The sequence below is a fragment of the Mustela erminea genome, chromosome 18, assembly GCF_009829155.1.
Source record: "Mustela erminea isolate mMusErm1 chromosome 18, mMusErm1.Pri, whole genome shotgun sequence".
Taxonomy (NCBI): domain Eukaryota; kingdom Metazoa; phylum Chordata; class Mammalia; order Carnivora; family Mustelidae; genus Mustela; species Mustela erminea.
Window position 1 is genome coordinate 52193574 of NC_045631.1, and position 19173 is coordinate 52212746.

The 19173-nt window shown below is 39.9% G+C and overlaps 1 long non-coding RNA gene across 1 annotated transcript in view; it reads right to left on the reverse strand.

Annotated features, from left to right (window-relative positions):
- The window catches only part of LOC116578480, a 29704-nt gene extending 11080 nt beyond the window's left edge, over positions 1-18624 (reverse strand). The window contains exons 1-2 of the long non-coding RNA XR_004280898.1: positions 18547-18624; positions 15795-16625 (exon numbers count right to left, since the gene is read on the reverse strand). This is a non-coding gene — a long non-coding RNA (uncharacterized LOC116578480). The remainder of the gene's footprint in view (positions 1-15794; positions 16626-18546) is intronic.
- Between the last annotated feature and the right edge of the window lie 549 nt (positions 18625-19173).

A 19173-nucleotide genomic window follows, 5' to 3' on the forward strand; every position in this document is an offset into this window, starting at 1 on the left:
TTTAAAAAGATACCCTACTAGGAAGAACGCTTGTAGTTTACAGTTTGGAATCCTTATAACATACTCCCCTGGCTTTTTTTTTTTTTTTTTCTGGTCAAAAAGACTTTTAGACAGGCAACAAGGGAGGCAGTTAATTTATATATTTATGTATAAATATATATTGTGTTAGAGACCTCAAATTATCATTATTTTGGTAGATCTAAGAGAAGAATTATTAATGCTCTTCTTTATTTTTTTAAAGACTTGATTTTTTTAGAGCAGATTTAGTTTCCAACAAAATAGAGAGAAAGACGCAGAGGTTTCCCAAATATCCCTTGTCCCCACATGTACACAGCCTTCTCCATTATGAACATCACTCACCAAGGTGGGACTCTTTTCCCCAATGATGAACCTACACTGATACACGACAATTACCCGAAGTCTGTGGTTTCACTTGACGAGTACACAAGGGTTCACTCCTGGTGTTGTACGTTTTATGGGTTTGGACAAAAGTATAATGACATATGTCCGTTATTATAATACTGTATAGAGTACTTTCACTGTCTAAAAAATCCTTGTGCTCTGCCTTTTCATCCCTCCTACCGCTCCCACCCCAGCAACCGTGGGTGGATCTTTCTTTTATCATCTCTACAGTTTTATCTTTTCCAGAACATCGTACAGTTAAAATCATACAGCCTTCTCACATTGGCTTCTTTCCCTTGTATTTAAGGTGCTTCCCTATCTTTTCATGGCTCCATGGCTCATTTCCTCGTAGTGCTGAATAATATTCTATTCTCTGAATGTATCCCTGTTGATGCATTCACTCACCTACTGAAGAACATACTTACTGCTTCCAGCTTTTGGCAATTATGAAGAACGCTACTACAAACATCCATGTGAAAGGTTTTGTGTGTATATAAGTTTTCACATCCTTTGGGTAAATACCATGAAGTGTGATCGTTGGATCCTACGGTAAGAGCATGACTGTTTTATAAGAAGTCTCTGAAGTGGCTTCAAAGTGTCTTGAGCTGTTTTGTGTTTTTACCAGCAAAGCATGAGCGTTCCCGGTGCTTCACATCCTCAGAGCATCTGATGCTATCAGTGTCCAGGATTTTGACCATTCCAATAGGTATGTATCATACGTCGTTATTATTTTAATTAGCATTTTCTTGATGACATCGGATGTGGAGCATCTTTTCATATGCTTATTTGCTGTCTCTATATCTTCTTTCGTGAGGTATCTGTTAAAATCTTTGGCCCATTTCTTAATGAAGTTTTTTATTCTCTTACAGTTGGATTTTAAGAGTTCATTGTGTATTTTGGATCAAAATCCTTTATCATATGTGTCTTTTGTAAATATTTTCTCTGTGGATTATCTTCTAATTCTCCTGCTGCTGTCAATTGCAGAGTAGAAGTTTGTAATTTTTATAGAATCCAGGTAACCAATTATTTCTTTGATGGATGGGATCTTTGAAATCATATCTAAGAGGGCATCACCATGACCCCAATCAACTAAGTTTTCTCCTCTGTTATCTTTTGGGGGATTTATAGGGTGTTTTGGTTTCATCTTTAGGTCTACAACCCACTGAGAGTTCATTTTTGTGAAGGGTGTAAGGTCTGTGTTTACATTTATTTGTTTTACATGAGTCATCAAAGTTCTGCCTTCTTTTCACCTCTACCCATTCCCTGAAGCTCTCCCTCCACTTCCCCTTATGAAGGACCGCATTCTCTAAGTCAGTTCTTTTCTCTCATTGGCCACCACAGGCTCTGCAGGAAACACTGCTTTGCTAAACCCCTCCTGGTGCTCTAGCTTCTCTTTTTTCTGTCCTGCAGAACTGGATGAAAACCTCATCCCTAGGTAATTGCTGGGGTTAATGCAGAACATGAAATCATCCATAATACCTGGCTCTCTAAAATGTAACACAGAAGCCCCTGGGGGCGAGGGAAGGTTTCAGAGGAGGGCGTAGGTCTTTGGAATGCCAAAGCCTGTGTGATCACTCTGCTGGAGGAATGCCGCAGGGAACTGCCTTCCCCAAAGCTTCCTTAGCTCAAACAGCCGCCCTGTGATCTAAGAGATGGAGGCATTGTCCCCTAGACTATGTTTAGCAGAATTCATAGAACACACTGATTAGCACATTGTATCTTTCCAGTAACCAATCCTCCTAGTTCCAGTAAGACCCTTTATCACACATCACTTGTTTGAGAAACAGAGCGATAAAGATTTATGGTTGAACTGAAGCACCAATAAAAATGAGAACTAACAAGAGCATGAATCTTCCCCGCCCCCACTCCCCCACCCAACCCTGAGGCACCAGATTTGTCTCAGCCAATCACTCTTGACCTCTGTCTCCATCCTCAGGACACCTTCTGTTTCTTTCAGCAAAGTTAGATTTCCATTATGCTTTTGGGGTCTACTGTTAAATTGCTATTCTAAACATTAGAATACATCAACAATTGAAAGAAGAGTCTTTTATGCTTGTTGGTTTTAAGATGTCTAAGGTAGTATCATCAACAATAGCCAATTATGGAAAGAGCCCAAATGGCCATTGACTAATGAATAGATGAAGTAGATGTTATATATATACATATATATATATATATATATATATATATATATATAATGGAATATTATTCTGCCATCAAAAAGAATGAAACCCTGCCATTTACAATGATGTGGTTGGAGCTAGAATGTATTATATAAGCAAAACAAGCTAGTCAGAGAAAAGACAACTACCATATGATTTCACTCATATGTGGAATTTAAGAAACAAAACAGATGAATGTGGAGGGAAGGGGAAGAAAAGAAGGAGCCAAACCATGAGAGACTCTGAACTATAGAGAATAAACTGAGAGTTGAGGGAGGGAGGTGGGCATGGGGTGGGCTAAATGGTTGATGGTGTTAAGGAGGACACTTGTTGTGATGAGCACTGGGTGTTATATGTAAGGGATAAGTCACTAAATTCTATTCCTGAAACCAAGATTACACTATGTGTTAACTAGCTAGAATTTAAATAAAAACTTGAAACAAAAAATAAATAAATCAAAATAAATAACATCATAAAACAAAAACAGAAGATGTCTAAAGTAATACCAGTCTTATCATATTTGGAAGAATAGAACCTCATGCCTAGGAGGCATCTCAGGGTCTTTCATACCCAAAGAGTGCTTTCCACTATACAATTATTTTAAGTGTGCCTACTATTCAGCTCTCTTGCCTTTCTAAGCTGGTATGTTTCATATTCAACTCAAAAAAATACATATACTGTATTTTTGAGCTAAATGACACACATTACTAATTGTTTATTTTCACTTATTTTTATCTGCCTCTTGTGGGTTGAGTTGCTGCCAATGTATTTAGCTCAATAAACGTTCTTGTTCTACTCTTCCTGGCTTCATAATCAACTTGTAGCTTCTAGTCACATCTCAAATAAATATTGGCAAAGCAATTCAAATCCTTAAAATGCCTCAGCAGATTGATACATTCTCAGTTAGAGAAAAAATAAAAACAGAAGCCTCGATATGCATCATGTTTGTCAGCCTTTATCACAGGGTTCTTTGACTACCCTGGATTCCATGAGTCAAACAACCTTTTCCATGTTTCTCTCAGGGTCTGAAATCTTGGGCTATGCTAGAGTGATGTTTAATATCCTGTGAGTGTATTTGTAGCTAATGGTAGTTTCCTGTGAAACAAAAGAGAATTGGGGAAAAATGACTTTATACATTGGCTCTAACTGAACACATTATGGGAAATTCAAAAGAAGCTGGGTGGCAAACATAGCTGTTGAACTGGCAAATGGCCAAGGTCAAGAACGTGTTCTGGGAATTACACTCAAGAAAAGAAGTTTATAAGCCTCTTTCTTTTCATTGGAGGACTTGACTCTCCCTGTCATCCAAGAAGAACCAGTTCTACTCCTGTCTTTGTCAGAGTCTTCATTCCCTGAACAGTCAAGGCCAGGTAAATCATCATTTTTTTTTTTTTCTCAACAATTAACTAAAGTCAGAAAGACATGAAGACAGAACCAAAGGGAAGCCAGAACTCTGGTGTTTGGAAGAAGCTGGAATATGTATGACCATATCATAGTGGTGGCCAGTATAGATATATTTAGGTAAGATCTTCCAGAGTCTTACTGACACCCTTTTGTTGGCAGAACTCTGCCAAATCCAACTTCTCCATTGGAAGTCAAAGACACAAGTGGCCCCTCCTGTTTTCTTTCCATGCTTGTATCTTTCTTTTGCAAGCTCTGCTTTTTGTAACCATCTCTCAATCCAAAATATAAATGCCTTCAAATCCATTGAAAATGTCAGTTTTATGCTATGTGGTTCAGTTGCTCCAGAGGATCTTGTGGTAGCTGCTCTGTGGGGGATAAATCCAAAAGAATCTACAGGGTCCATGTGCATTGCTATCTTAGGGAACTCTACCATATAATATGGCAATTTGAGAAGGTAGCCAATCTCTTTCAGGGAGGTCCTTGTATTTCATACATGTGTTTGAAAACAGGTTAATATTCATTTTTGAAACATACATATTCTTAGTTTCTTTTTTTTTTTTTTTTAAAGATTTTATTTATTTATTTGACAGACAGAGGTGACAAGTAGGCAGAGAGGCAGGCAGAGAGAGAGGAGGAAGCAGATTCCCCGCTGAGCAGAGAGCCGGATGCGGGGCTTGATCCCAGGACCCTGAGATCATGACCCGAGCTGAAGGCAGAGGCTTTAACCCACTGAGCCACCCAGGTGCCCCCATATTCTTAGTTTCTAAAACAGAAAAACTTTACTGCTGGTTTAGATGACAATTCAATAAGAGGAAGTGAAATATCTTGACCTAATACATAAAAGAAAATGCTGAGGGTTTACTGCCTCTATGTGCATAATATTTTTGTAACTAAATCTCTCCCCCCTCCCATTAAGGACCTTTGTAGAAAAAATAATTGTCTTTTTTTAAAAGGTTTTATTTATTTATCTGACAAAGAAAGAAAGCGAGACTACAAGCAGGGGGAGGAGCAGAGGGAGAGAGGGGGAAGCAGGCTCCCCACTGAGCAGGGAGCTCAATGCAGGACTCCATCCCAGGACCCTGGGATCCTGACCTGAGCCTAAGGTAGCCGTTTAACCAACTGAGCCACCCAGGCATCCCTGAAAAATAATTGTCTTTGAACAGAGGAGTCAAAGTAATGTCTTTATTTGGAAACTGAGTGGTAATATGCTTAGCTATCTGTACCTTACCTGTTTTCCATTTAGGAGCAAACTGTTATAATTGCATCTTGTACAACAAAGAAGTACATAAGAATGAAAATATTGCAATATTTTTTAATAAAAGTATCATGAAGCCAGGGAATGAGGAGAGTATAGGCTATCATCCATGCTGATATAAATGTCAGGAAGAAAGCAATGTGTCAGATGAGGTAGGTCATTTGACCTGCAGAAGAGAATTATAATTTTTTTTTTTGAGATTCCTTGAGATTTCATTTTTGTGTTTGTTGGTGACGTATAACTGGGAAGTCTAGAAAGCATACGATCCATTGAGGAAAGAACTTGACCACCTTTGGCAAATTGAAGAAATCAAGAAAAAATTATAAACAAATATTCCTAGAGGACAAGAGCCTGACCTCAAAATTTGTAAGCATTTGGGTTCAGTTCTCCACTTGGGATTTTACTGACCAAAAATATCAGCTTAGGTTTATCCGTGTATGGGCATAACATTTCAATTACTTGGTAAAGGAAAAGATGCAGTCGCATTTCAAATGTAGAGAAGCGGGGTGGGGGGGGGGGAAGAGATCTCTATTTGTGTTTTTAAATGTCTTTATTTCTTGGAGCTTCCTGATTTTGGCGAGATGAGCAAGAAGAAGACCGAGAGAATTGAAGTAACTATTCTTATCATTCAATGTGGGAGTTATATTCCTGCTTGCTTCCTCTACAAAACCAGTCGCTCCAACCACATTCTGAGTTCTCCTTTACAAAGCATGTTTCATCTGAAAAACTGCTGGGAAAAGACACAGAAAAGTCTGAGCTCCGTCTCAGAAACACCTTCCATCCCTTCCCTCCCCCTCAGAACGCTTCTTTGAGGACCACTTGGGCCTCCCAAAACAAGAGCTAGGAATGTTTTATTTGAAGAATTTGTGTAAGATCACTGCGCATGAGGTCATTTGTATAAGAATGGACACCAGGGTATCTGGGTGGCTCAGGTGGTTAAGCAGCCCACTGGTGATTTCACTCAGGTCATGATCTCAATGTCGTGCGATCAAACCCCATGTGGGGCCTCCGCACTCAACAGGGTGATTGCTTGAGGGTTCTCTCTCTCTCTCTCTCTCTCTCCGTCGACCCCTCTCCCCCACTTGCATGCACTCACTCTCTCTCTCTAAAATAAATAAATAATATTTAAAAAAAAAATTCACCTAATACTCTCTAGCTCCGTCCACAACATTGTAGATGGTGAGTTTTCATTCTTTTTCGATAGCAGAGTAATAGTCCATTGCATAAATGTAATGGCTAGGCAAAAGAAGTCAGTCGGAGAAAGACAAAACCCAAATGGTTTCAGTCACATGTGGATGTTAATAAACAAAACAAACCACCACCATAGAGCAAAAAAAGAGAGAGAGGTAAACCAAGAAACAGACTCTGAACTTTGTAGAGGACAAGCTGATGGATACCAGACGGGTAGAGGGATGGGTGAACCAGGTCATGGGGATGAAGGAGAGCCCTTGTCCTATTGGGCAGTGGGTGTTGTAGATCAGTGGTGAATCAGTACATTGTACGCCCGAAGCTAATATTACACGGTATGTTAACTAACTAGAATTTAAATAAAAACCTGAAAAAAAAAAAAATAATGGGCAGAGCGTTCCCTTGGTCACAAACATTAGGAATCTTCTCCTACCTTTCAAGGTTTGATAAATTATTTTTCTTCATTTCGGTGCCCAGAATGAGCACAAATGGTTGCATGATTTATGCAGATATATGCAAAAGCTCTGCCAACAGGTATGTGTGGGAGAATCAAAATCTGCTGTCTCCACATATTCCTTGCACCTCCCCCTCTGCTTCTCTCCAACAAGCACTGTGCTCTGAGCTGGTTATTTTTTCTCATTGGTCCCACTTCGCTTTTATGCCTCTGCCCCTGTCATTGCCTCCATTCGGACTACCTGCTCCTTTTCTTCTCTTGTAACCAAAGCATACCCTCTGCAAGTTTTGAATAAAGACCTCAGTCTTCCAGTAGCCTTCCCCGTCTGGATGCATGTTATCTCATTCCTGGAACATTTAGGAAGCACAACCCAATCGCATGCATGCGTTGTGCGTGTGTGCGCGCGTGCGTGCTTCTCAAGCTTCTTCAACAAAAAGGAGCATATTTCAATAACAGTTACCATCCGCTGAGGGCTCCTTATCTGAAAGTAGCAAAATACGTTGGCACAAACATCGCGAAGCAACTGATGAATCAAATGGAAGCTTCTTATGTAACAGTTTTTGCATGATGTTGAATAGACATCCAGCCCATTCACATACCTAATACTAAATGTGGCAATGGCAGAAAATTCTGGTCCCCACCGTTACTGTCTTTCCTTCTTTTATAGCCAGAGAGCCACTTCCACATAACGAGATGTGGCAACAGAACGAGATCTGGCTAATGGGATGTGAGCAGAAGTGCTATGTGCAATTCCTGTGATATGTCTTTACAGGGAGAAGGCAGGATCCTCTTTATTCTTTCCAAAATCAACCTGACAGATGAAGCACAGGCAACCATTCTGGGACAGGAAGGAGCTTGGGGACCTACTATGATGCATGCATGCTATCAACCATGGATAGGTGACAATTTAAGAAAGGGAGGATATTAAAAATTTATTTTAAAAAGTAGACAAGTTTTTTCGTTTTGTTTGTTTGTTTGTTTGTTTTGTTTTTGTTTTGTCACTGTTGGGTGGGTCGTTAGCATTTGCAGCTATTATTCTCATACCTTTATTTAAGCCTAGAAGGTGCACATTTTCAGTCCTCCTGGGACAGTCCTGGGTGGCAGTGGGCTATCATTGCAACATTCTTATGACAGCTCATTAATCTCAAGAGTATCTGGCTTAGATGGTGTGTTTTATGGTGATGCTACAAAATCCTCTAGATTCCAAATATTCTAGCTGCAGAAGCATTTATGGAAATGACATTTTTCCTAGGAGCTTAAATGTAAAACAGCTAAAAATGGAGTTACTCTAGGTTAACCAGTATTGGAATGGTTACAGTTTTGCTTAATAACTACACATCACAGGCTGATTAAGCATGTATGTGTGGTTTCTTGGGGGGAGGGGTATTTCTACATTCACTCACTTTTTTTATTTCTACACTGGATGGAAATTTCTAACAACTAAAATTATAATATTGTTCTTTAGGTTAGATGCAATGATAAATATTAAAAAAAAATGAGGAATATCTACTGTACAGGGTTCAAAGGGCCTTTCCGAACTGTATTCTACTGAGTTCAGCCAATTTACTGAATTTACATGATCCTTACGCACTCAAGGGATAAGTACTTGGATGATCCCAGTTTTACCAAGAAAGAAAAGTGAGCCTTAAATTTGAGTGCCTTTCCAAGGTTGCATAGTTTCTGATGGAAGGACAAAGCTGAACTCAAACCTAAGGTCTATAGGTGAGGAACTGAGACATGGAAACTAGTGAAATACATAAGAAACAGGGAAGTTTGCTTCCTTAGAGCCAACCAATGGGATTCTGGCCTCCTGCGAAGTTTCACTGTTACACTGTCTCTGTGGGTGGGAAGGAAAACAACTCTTTATTTAGTTTTGTGGAAATGCTGCTCACCACTTCCAGTTTTCCTAACTAAGCAAGGCAACTGAAGTAACTACCTCTGAGTGATTCCTTCTTCCCAAGTGTTATCCTCAGAGCTGGAGGCTTCAAAGATTACAGATAAGATACTCTGAGTGGTTTGAAGTCTCTGTGTTGTCCTAGTAATGGGATCTTTTTTTTTTTTTTTGAAAATTTATTTATTTTTACTTAAAAAAAAAAGAATTTATTTATTTGACAGAGATCACAAGTAGGCAGAGAGACAGGCAGAGAGGGGGAAGCAGGCTCCCTGCTGAGCAGAGATCCTGATGCAGGGCTCAATCCAAGGACCCTGGGATCATGACCTGAGCTGAAGACAAAGGCTTAACCCACTGAGCCACCTAGGTGCCCTTATTTTTACTTTTTAAGAAAGATTTTATTTATTTTGTCAGAGAGAGCACAAGGAGGAAGAGGGGCAGGGAGCCCCCTGCTCAGAGGGAGCCCGATGTGGGGCTCGATCCCAGGACCCTGGGGTCATGACCTGAGCCAAAGGCAGAAGCTTATTAACTGACTGAGCCTAGTAATGGGATCTTAAGATATTCCTATCTATGCATTAGGCTTTCAAGAGAAAGACTGCGGACAAGGAAGACGTGAAGAGGGGGAAGCCAAGATGTGAAGCTTATAGTCGGGCTTCCCATTTGCCATGTGTGGTGCATAGGCTGACACGTATTGGGTTTTGGACATGCCAAGAGTCTGAGCCTCTTTCCCCTTTGGATGGAGCTTGAGAAGCCCAATGTATAGAGCACCATGCACTTCGGGTCTTTTGCTTGGCACCCTTTGACATTATGGGAAACCCTTGCCTAAAGCCCCTGGCACTGCAAGGACTAAGTGAATGGCAGGCTGGAAAAATTCTCTAAGCTGAAGAACATGTGACTGTGGTATCTTTGAAAATAATTTCTGTAAATACAGATAGAGTCTTCCCTGTATGCCTAGGGCTTATTCTAAGGTAATAAACTGGTTGACTAAATAATTTGGGTGCAGTTAGCAAAGCTGGGAAATGCATCAAATCTGGCCCATCCTGGGGAAACTGGGATACACGTTCAGTTCATACTAGATGGGCATTATCTTTCCCCTGAAAACTCCCCTCCCAGAGAGAGTTATCTCAATGGACAGAAGCACCGGCAAGTATTTTCTGTGATGAAAATATTTTTCCTATGACTGCTAACACTCTGTGCCTAAGTCCCTCCCAACAAACCGAATACTTCATGATGTTCCCATGAGCCTTAATGTTATTTGACAATGTATTCAGCCTCCCCATCCAAAATATTCAGAGTAGATTGCTAAAATAAAAGATAAAATACAGGACAGGTTAGTCAAGAATGTCAGAGCACAGGAACTGGAACAGATGTTATATAACTGTTATCACTATGATGGTCCTTTTAGGTCACAGAGGTCACATATGCTATTTACATGAACAGGTGCTATGTGTTTATTAGAAGAACAGACAGGTGGGATTTTCCACACAGTGTCTCCCATGTAAGGCTCAGTGGGGGCTGGGCATACTTTAGATCAGTGTTTCTTAAATTGTGATCTGTGCACCACTGTCAGCCAGGATTAGAAATCTAATGTAGCTTGAAGACTTTGGAGTTTCCATAGTCCCTCATGGTTACCAGATGATTACTGTGCCTCTGTCATTGCATCTTCCTTCCAGAGAGGGGAAGAGAAGAACAGAAGAGGTAAAAGGTCATGTCAACCATGATGAAGAAAATAAAAGCATTTCCAGAAGCTGTCCTCCTCTTACATGTCACCAGGCAGGATTCATCACATGGCTGCCATCAATTCATCCTTGGCAAAGAGGAATAAGAGTGTGGTGACCAGTCATGGCTAAGGAGACCACCTGTGTGTCAGAGAGTTTTGTTTCCCTTTTGTAATTGAGAATGTTGTTGAGAAATTACCTTCTCCATAAGAGGAAGCTGTATTTTCAAGCGTCTCTGGAATGTAGGTGGAGACATGGGGCCAAATCCTGACAATCGAATGTGCAAGGTAGTAACCTTTTCTCTTCCATAAGGAAATGGAAAGGAGTAGGTGACCCTTCCCTGCCTGTTTGTTCTCTATCTCTGTCTCTCACTGTGTGTGTGTGTGTGTGTGTGTGTGTGTGTGTGTGTGTGTCCCTCCTGGATGAAAGGTAAGTACTCAAAGGCCAGGAGACATGATAGACCTGCAAGATGTCCATGAATTACCATATAGAACACCCCTGGACACACACCCACTTTGACTCCTGTCAAGGAGAAGTGAGCTTTCATTTTGTTCTTTTATGGTGTTTTCCTGGGTCTACTTGTTACAGAGCTAGTCCTAACTGATACATTGGTTTAGGCCAATCATGATTCAGCTAATTGGAGAGCATCAGGGACTACTTTCTTTGAGTTGTAGGTGTCTCCCCTCTCTTGATTCAGTAATTGAGCTTTTGTTAACATGGAATATTCAGGTAGAGATATTATAATGGCAATAGAAGGTGTCCACCCCACCAAATGAGAACAGTTCGGTATTGAAAATACCAAGCCCTGAATACTTTTCCAGGATTACTGAATTAGGCTCAGGTGTCTACTCCTTCTTCTACTTCTTTTAAATTACTTGACAGAGAGAGAGAGCGTAAGTAGGCAGAGTGGCAGGCAGAGGGAGAGGGAGAAGCAGGCTCTTCACTAAACAGGGAGCCCAATGTGGGGCTTGATCCCAGGACCCTGGGATCATGACCTGAGCCAAAGGCAGACACTTAACTGAAGGAGCCACCCAGGCACCCCAGGTGTCGACAGCACTCTAAATGATTCTAATGTCCCGAATTTGGGAGCAACTTCATTGCAAAGTATCATAAAGCAGGAGCCCATAGATTCTCAATTTACAATATATTATAGATCTCCAGAGTTCTGATGAATTCGATGTAGAAGAAAGTATTAAAAGCAGAAAACACCTTGAAAAGCACTATGAGAGCAGAGTCTTGCTGATGGTGACAGGACATGTAGGAGATCCTGTCTACCACCACCTGGATGGTATCATGAGCATGTAAAATGCCAGGGAGAGGGGGGATATCCTCAAAACAAGACATCAAGAAGCCTTCAGTCCGTGCAGCTTGTCATTTGTCTAAACACAGTTGCCATAGCAACATTACCCAACAGGTTTCAAGTTCATTCAGGCCGCCAACAGCCTCCTGCATGCCACATTCAAGTTTTGAGAGCCCAATGCCTAGTAAGGGTGGTGACAAGAATTAGAGAAGACATGGATCTTCCATACAAAGGTGTGAAAGACTCTAGAGGAGGTCATGTAGAAGTGGGAGTGAGTCCGTTTTGATCATCAGGGCACCATAGTTAAAGACGGATCCTTGTCTGGTCCCAGTTTGAGCTGGAAGCCTGAACTAGATCCGTAAGTGCAAATGGTTAAAAAAGCAACAAGGAGCCAATGTAAAGGAAGAAAAAAATAATAAGTGAAGTCACATGAGCCAAGGTGAGAATGTTCATGAAAAAAAGGAAACAGGAAAGGGAGGCACGGAGGAATTCACTGGCTAATAAGCATGTGCAAGCATCTTTTCCAACGTTTGCTTCTGCATTTTAGGTAGAAAATGGCCTCAAGCATAGGGATACAGCCTAAAGTTCTTCTGAATAATTCTATGTTTCACTTGAACTCCAAGTGCCCCAAGGGACCAGGGATGGCTTAATTTAATGAAAGTAGGAGGTTAAAAATGGTGTCATCTATATGGCAAGCAGAAGGAATAATACTGCTGGTGGAGGCTCAGAGATAAGCTGAAGGATCCACGGTCGACAGGGAAGGACCCACGGGGACACGGAATGGCCACACTGCACATCCACCGTGCACCTTAGGGAGATGGGGTTAGCGGCTCAAACAGGACTTCAAGCTCTCTGAAATGTAATGTCTTCCGCCCTCTGGTGGTTACATTCTTTCTCTTTTTTTCATGTTTGAGTAAGAAAGTGGAGTGGGGAAATCACGGAGGGCTCCATACAAGAATAAATGGGGTCACAAGGTTCATGTGCCAGAGCCACATTGATGATGCCCTACTCCTTCCTACTCCTTCGTTAAGAGCGGTAGCCCTTGAACAAGAAAGGAAAACATGTGTCAGCTTCGCAGAGGGCTGGGAAGCTACTCTTCCCCCAGGTTTTCCTCTACCATTCCCCAGGAACACTTTCCCTATGCTTCCATCCTGGGAATCCTTCAGAGATTCCTGAAACTATGACTGCATTTGAGATGGCTCTGAAATCCTGCTGCTGCTCAATATTCTCATAGAAAGGTCTTTTATGGGGGCACCTGGGTGGCTCAGCTGCTTAAGCATCTGCCTTAGGCTCAGGTCATGATCCCAGGGTCCTGGGATCGAGTCCCACGTTGGGTTCTCCCTCTGCTCCTCCCTCCCCTTGTTCTCCCAGTCTCTCTCTTTCTCTCAAATAAATAAACTCTTAAAAAAAAAAAAAAGAAAAAGAAAGAAAGAAAGAAAAGTGTTTTGTGACTCGAAGGGGCATTTCTCAAAGAAATTTAAAACCAAACAAAGGCTTTCAAGGGGTGCTTATACAGTAATACAGTGAATGATGCCTGGCCAGGATTTAACCAAACTTATTTCTTTCCCTCTGTGTGTTTCTGGGAGACAGAAAAAGAGCCTGATCATTATCAGGGCAAACTGTCATTCAGTCATATCAAATGCAAATAGTTGCGACTGATACCAGCAAACAAAAATGGGAGTCCAGGAATAAAACAGCACTTTAATGAAGATTAGTGGTCTTTCAGCAAGAGATCTTTAAGGGCTTAGGTTCCATAGCATTAGCATATATAATATTCTATATCTAATAAAGTATACATTATGTATGATATATAAAACATATATCTAAAATAATAATGTATATAATGTAATAATATAATGTATTGCATATATATCCATAAAGTATATACATATATATTTATATATATCTCCATTATATAAGTAAAATTTTGTTTTATATATAATATATATACATATGAAACCAAGGTGTGTATATTACTAAGAAGACATTGGCTAATATATTTCTCTTTTGCAAAAAAAATATTGAAATTAATATATTTAACCTTGGTACATAAGGAGAAAACCAGCCACCATCGTACAAGAATACGTTTTATGAGGGTGTATTATATGTATAGCTATATATTTCCCTACACAGCAAGCAATCTAATATGTTTCATAAATATTTATGGATGAATTAAAGAAAGAGGGATCTAAAAATGTATAATTTGTATCTGGATTTTTTCAAAAAGAAACTTCTTGACAAATTATACAATATTGCTGAATGGGAGTGCATTTCGATTCAGAGCAAAATGCAAGGTATTGCAAAACCTTTTAATTAAAAACTTTATATTGTGCAAATCCTGGGGATTGTGTTCATAATGGCCACTACACAGGTAAGTCCTCCTGTGAAATACAGGTAGTGGAACCTTCCTGGACGCACTTCAATATTCTAAAATGGCTTTGAAGTGTGACTTGAAATCCCTGCCATTTTCCAGTTAAAGTAGGTAACTCTAAAACCAAATTCTAAAGAAAAATGTCTTTCCCCTTGAGGGTCATTTTCTGTGTTGTTGGGAGGCCCTTCTCTTTACTCAGCACAACTGACTCTCTTACAGGAAGGGATGTGCCCATGATTTCCCAGTCACGAGGAAAACCTTTGTCGCAATCTTTTGGGGTTAGTTATATTTGATTTAAGTTAGACTTCAATTTAACGTGCCCGTTCTCCTTGGCTTCCAAGCGTGAAGGAATCTCAAGGTTTGAAAGTGATCATGATGGCTTCTGAAACACCTTCAGAAGATATGGGTAAAAAAACAAAATATGCTCCTTACTTTCATACATTTGCCCAACACAGATCCACAGATCCTGGCATATAACAGGTTCACATTAAATAATTTTGAATTGAACTCCTATTCCCAGTGTAGAAAATAAATATGCCCACGAAACAGAAACAAAAGCCTCACGGGGTTCACACACTGGAGTTAGTGTTTTGAGCATCAAAATGTAATTATCAATACAAGTCTATAGCAAATTAAAAACACCTTTTTCATGTCCATAAGTAATTATCAATAATCTCTCCCTCTCTCACACATAGAGACACATATTATGTCTATGAATCATTTTGTGTAGAATTTATCCTCATTAATTATGGTGAGGAAAATATTATTTGATATGGTAAATAATATTGATCAAGGCTGTCTTACTAAGCACCTAAGGAGCATTTCAGGATCATTTTTTTAAAGATTTTTTTTAAAATTTATTTAACACAGAGAGAGAGAGATCACAAGTAGGCAGAGAGGCAGGCAGAGAGAGAAGGAAGCAGGATCACTGCTGAGCAGAGAGCCCAATGCAGGGCTCGATCCCAGGACCCTGAGATCATGACCTGAGCTGAAGGCAGAGGCTTAACCCATTGAGCCACCCAGGAGCTCCAGTATCATTTTCATTATACATGAATGTCAAAGAATTACCTAGTTAATTTATTAATTTTAATTAAGTTTTATGGGTCACTTGTAGCCAGAAATACTATGATACCTCATTCAGAGTAAATAGAGTTATGCACTTGACTTGTTTCAAGTCTAACATGATAAATTCAGGAAACTTTTGAATTTATGGACACTATGAGATACAAGGTTCATTTTCATTTCAAGAACTCAAGTGAACAGCTTTGAAAATCTCCTATGAAATGAAAAACTACTCAAATATTCATTAACAAGAGAATGGATAAATTGTGGTCTATACACACACTAGAATAATATACAGAAACACAACTGACAGATTTTAAAAGACATGTAACAATACGGATGAATCCCAAAACATATTGCTGAGTGAAAGAAGCCAGACCCAAGAGCATACAAGCTGCACGGAAGTCCTCATACAAAGTAAACAATTGTGCAAAATGGTTCTTAAATGGGGTGAGGGAGACAAGCATCATGAGAGGCTGCTTTGCAGCTAGTTAAGTCTCTTGAGATATTCTTAAAGGTGGCTCTTAGAGTGTTCTTCCTTAAACACAAACACGATCATACAAATATCAAATTCAAAAATCTCATACCTGAAGGCTTCCCGTTGTTGACAAGATGGCGTCCCCCACAATCCTTAACATCGCCAATCTAGCCTTTAATTATTGACTCTTCTGACTTCTTTTACCACATCTTTCTCTACTCTGAACACCTCCCCTTTCTTTCCTTCTTTCCTTCTCAATATTCATGTATGTTCAGTTGACATTGATTCCTCAGGACTGCATGGTTTCCTTATTTTTTCTACTCATTTCTCTTCTTGGTCACCTCCTTAGATGTTCGACCTCTCCCCAGACTGCTTAGGGACCTCTTAAAGTTCCATGGATTTCCTTTAATCTAGCAGTTACCACACTCCTCTGTAAATGCTTGTCAACTTCTATGTGTCTTCTGCCAGAACCCAAACCCTGAGGACAAGGACCTTGTTTATGTGTGATGCCAAGTTTTGGGCTTGGAATATAACAAACTCTGGATATGTGTTTGTTGTACAACTCCTTGAGTCAATTTCTATCATGAATGAGGCTTTGGAAATTCTTAATGTTACTTCTTCTCTTTTGTCTTGCTATTTATAAGGTTTTTCATCGTAGTTCACTCAGGACATCTGTCTGGTGAGGGAATTGTGACTTACTGTGGAAGGTATACATAGGAGAATACTGACATAGTATTTATCTTCTCGCAAGCAGTATGTGTTGTACACGTACCTACTTGTCTATCAGTATGTGCCACGAGGGCAGAAGATACTACCTTTCAAAGGGTTTAAAGTATTATTTTAGGTACTAACTCAATCTCCCTTAACAAACTTGCAAGGTAGATATACAGTGTAGCCTTCTGATGTCTCACGTGTCCTTCCATGTTGTTTGTTCATTCACCTGTTGAGAGATAATTAGATTATTTCTAGCACTTGGTTATTATAAATAAAACTGCTATAAACATTCTTGCACAAGTCTTTTCTAGGGACACATGTTTTCATTTCTCGAGATAAACACCTGAAGAAAGAATTGTGGGGTCATAAGCAAATAAATATTAAAAATAAAATTTTGTACATTAAAGCAAAAAGAATCTAAAAAGAAAAGATTCTTCTGGAACTGCATGAGCTTTATTTTTAAGTGCCATCTACTGCATTATTTTGATTTTTTTTTTCTTGGCTAGAGATTTGTCTGACTTATGGGAATTTGGAATTGCCTCTGGCATTGCGTGTGGCAACACAATTGTACAGAAGCTTCTGTGAAAGTTTTTGTTTCCATGAATGTTGAGAACTGCCAAAAGTAAGAATTATGTACTCTGAGTGAACTCTCACATAGCTGAAGTTGGTGTCACCAGGTGACAAGCCCAGGGCTTACAAAAATAAGGTAAAACAAGAGTTTTCTTTTTGTTTTTTGATTTTTGTTTTTCCAGAGTGTGTCTCAAGAACCACCGAATCAAGCCATCTGGGTAGTAGATTAGACACACTTTTTAACAAGCATCTTGGGGACCCTTATGACCAGAGAAATCTAGGAATCAGTGGATCAATCTAGAGCAGGGATACCCAACTCTGATTGCACATTAGGATCTCATGGAGAGCTTTCAAAACCACCATACCCTCCACACACCCAAGACCAATTGGGTCAAAATCTCTGGGCCTAGGCATCAGGCATCCAGATTCTTTAAAACTCTCCAGATGGTTATAGCGAGTACTGAGTACTCAGGGATGAGAACTCCTGATCTATTCTGTGCCATGTTTGGCCCAGTTGAGAGCCTCACTACCTGATTCCCCAGCTTGTTGTACATCCATACTGTCCTGAGCATACTGGAGGCGACTCAGATTGAAACGTTGAGTGGGCAGAACTCCTCAGGGGAGTTGTTATACTTGCTTGCCCTAATCTCATTTCATTGTGAAAAAGCATACATCTTCAAAAGTTAATCTATACTTGGAATGGCAAAATTAAACAATATCACATTCACCTAATAAAATAATATATATGTTGTTAACAGCAAGACAACAGACTTGTCCTAATCTCATTTCATTGTGAAAAAGGACACATCTGCAGAAGTTAATCTATACATAGAATGGCAAAATTAAATAACATTCCATTGACCTAATAAAATAGTATAAAATTTGTTAACAACAAGACAACAAACCCAAAGTGGAATCACTAATGCAAAACCCCATGTCAACAGACTGAGGTTTCATGGAATTATCATTTTGGTTCTCCCAGAAATGGAAACTTACACCAGTCAGTCAGGAATCACCTGATCGGCACCAGTTAGGTAATCTTACCTGATGGGTCCCTACCATCCCCTAAAGGAAGGTAACTTTGCAATAACCAACCCGCTTTTTGCCTAGTATAGCTTCCTCGTTCTCACTTCCTTCTGGCTATCCAAATCTTTCATTCCGTACAGCTTCTTGGAGCTTCTTTCTATCTGCTAGATTGGAGGCTGCCTGATTCGAATGGATTTTTGCTCAAATGAACATCTTGGATTTCAAATATTTCTCCATTTATCTTTTAACAATGTCATGTCAGGAAAGGAAAAACAAAACAAAACAAAAAAACAACAATGTCAAGTCTTCTAGGTAGTCCTTGTTAACCCTTAAAATAAAACTGCCAGGTCTTTTACGGGGAAAAGTGGGCTTATTCAGGAATAGCAGAGAATTGCAGGCCAGGACAAGTAAGCTAGCAAAGAGGGCAAGTTCACAGAACAAAGGAGAGGAACTCTAGTTTATAAATGAAAGGGAGGAAGTTGAGAAGGTTGTTATAAGCAAAAACTCCATAGTGTGAACTGAAAGTTCAAAGCATAGGGCTTCTCACTGACCCAGGTGTGTTTGTTTCTCATTGGTTGATTGTCGTCAGGGAAGGAGGAAAGCCTTTCTTCCTCCTGCAGGCACGGAAAGCAGTACCCACGTGCACTGTCCATCTCTTGCTGTTGGGTCTGTAATTGATGTAGAGTGGTAGGACATAAGAGCTCCCCCTGCTGGCCTCCGACTCCATTTTTGTGAGGTTTCCCTTTATTAATTTTTACATTGCCTCCTGTCCTAATTTTATCCATGAATCAACATGAATATTGTTGTGAAACCAAAGAAACAGAATCTGAATATATGCCACATAAAGACCTCCTTCCTTGGAAGCAAGTTAAAGGCATGTCGTTTCCTGACATTACTGTTTACCTTAAAATGATGAAATTTCAAAAAATTAAAACATAGAATAAAGAAATATATGATGAACTTTTTTAATGCACTACTGTGCGGTGGCTTAATTATTTTTTTTAATTTTTTAAAGATTTTATTTATTTATTTGACAGAGAGAGAGATCACAAGTAGGCAGAGAGGCAGGCGGGGGGGACTGGGGGGGGGAAAGGACAGGCTCCCTGCTGAGCAGAGAGCTCAATGCGGGGCTCGATCCCAGGACCCCGAGATCATGACCTGAGTCCAAGGCAGAGGCT